We start from the raw sequence: 2,127 nt of genomic DNA on the forward strand, positions 1-2,127 counted from the left end.
TTCTGTAAAGGTTTGAAGAAGTAATGATGATCACATTGTGAAAACTCTAGCAAATGGCTTAGGGCTCTTCGGGAGCACAGACAGATCTAAAAGTCCAGTACAGAAGTTACACATAGCGGTTTCCTACATCTGTTTCCTGGGTTGTGCCTTGAACTTTGACATTGTGTCTATCTTGGGTGCATTATTCATGGTGTCATAGATGTCCTCAAAGTGCTTTTAATCCAGGGGAGAAATTGCCCATATATTATCAGGAACAAAGGTTTTATCCAGAAATCTAAGAATGTAAATTGAATCTCATTCTTGCTTTGCCTTGACATTTTGAGAATTTGGAGCCAAATTTTGTTGCCAAGTGAGAGGTCCTAAGTCTATTAATTTTAGTGTGTTTATCTTTTATCTTGCCTTTATTATTATACTATATATTTTATTCTTCAAATATTTATTTTTTAGCTTTCTAATTATATGCATTTTGAGCTTTAATTTATTCAGATTCTTTCTAGAGTAAGTTGGAACTAAATTAGTAAATCATTGTTGAAATATGCATCACAGGTATATTTTATAGTTCTACCAATATGATGTAATTACCTATTCCTCTCTTCCTTTTAAGCACTAAGCACTGAGTGCTTTTTCCTTCAAAGACAGTATTTATGGCTATAGGAAATTGAGAATAATATGCAATTCCCAACTATGTATCTAATTTATAAAATTTCCCATCTTAAATAACCAAAAAGTACAGTGAGATCTCCAACTCCAGGGCTCATCATTCTCTCCAAACACTCCTATTCTGCCCTATTTCTGCTCTCCTATTAGTCTTATTCTCTGGATGTGTCTCCAGATTGAGTGTTTCACGGGGCCGAGCCTTAGATGCCTTTATTTAACATAACCTACTCCCACAGCATCTGTGCTAACGAATAAAAGTCTCTCCAGCATTGGCAATGATATAGCGTCATCATCTTCCTCGACTATCTATCAAGTGCCTTTTCTGTTTCAATGCAGACTGGGCTAAAATAACAATGTTAAAAAACAACAACAACAACAACAACAACAAAAAGACATGAAAAATTATGAAGAAAGAAAAATATTTAAGTTTCTTATAATTGATTGAAGTTTGTGCATGTGACACTCCAAGAATAGCACATCAGATTCTGGAAGAGGCAAAAGAAGTTAAGCTAACTTGTTTTATGCCCCATTGGCACTCTTAGTGAAAGAGGAGAGGGAGAGGAGTAAGGAGGAAACATGTACTTAAGCTTGAAGCAAATACTACATGCTGGACATGTTGTCCACTTTTGGAGGTTTGATGTCTTTAATAAATTCAGGAGTCAATTCTAACTTCTGGAAATCAAAACATTACTGAAATGACCTAATCAAATCTTACTGAATGTTATTTCCTACAAAGAGAGATTTTCAGGAAATTAGGAGCTGGTGGTATGGGAGGACGCTAGAAGAAATTGCAGAAATTGGGGAGGTCTAAGAGATGTAGAGACAGAAATCTGTGATCATCAAATAAATTTTTTAAAATCTTCAACCAGATTGATGGAGTGATGATATTAATAATGATATTCATACCTTGGCTTCACGTAATTAGCTTTAAAGATAGAGCTTTGATTTAATGGCATTAGTCATTTCCTTTTTTCTGAAGTTGCGGGAATTAGCTGCAAATTCAGGGTTTAAAAAAATGAAGAGTAAAAATGGTCATTTTTCTGAATATAGTATTTTATACTGTCCATTAAAGATATAAGATTAACTATAAAGAAATGCTATTGGCGTAGGCAATGAAAATATGTAGAAAAGTCCTATTAACAGATTGCAATTATTTTAAACCTTTTCATGGAGATTTTACATGTTGACAAAGCAGTAATTATTGAAGCTATGTGTACAAGGTGAAGTGCACATGGAGTGGGACCAGTTAGAAAGAAGTTCAGGTGCGTACATTCTCAGACATTGAATTGGTGCCTATCAAGTAGGTCATGGCGCTACATGCACAGGTTTTCAAAGCACAGCTGCCCCTCATTTGGATACCTACTGACATGGATGCCTCTTTCTCCTGATCTGCTTTGTCCCTTGTAATGGAACATTAATTCTATTCTTTACTATATTAAATAAGGTTTATATAAAGTCAGAAATACAAAA

The sequence above is a fragment of the Meles meles genome, chromosome 2 (assembly GCF_922984935.1).
Source record: "Meles meles chromosome 2, mMelMel3.1 paternal haplotype, whole genome shotgun sequence".
Taxonomy (NCBI): Eukaryota; Metazoa; Chordata; class Mammalia; order Carnivora; family Mustelidae; genus Meles; species Meles meles.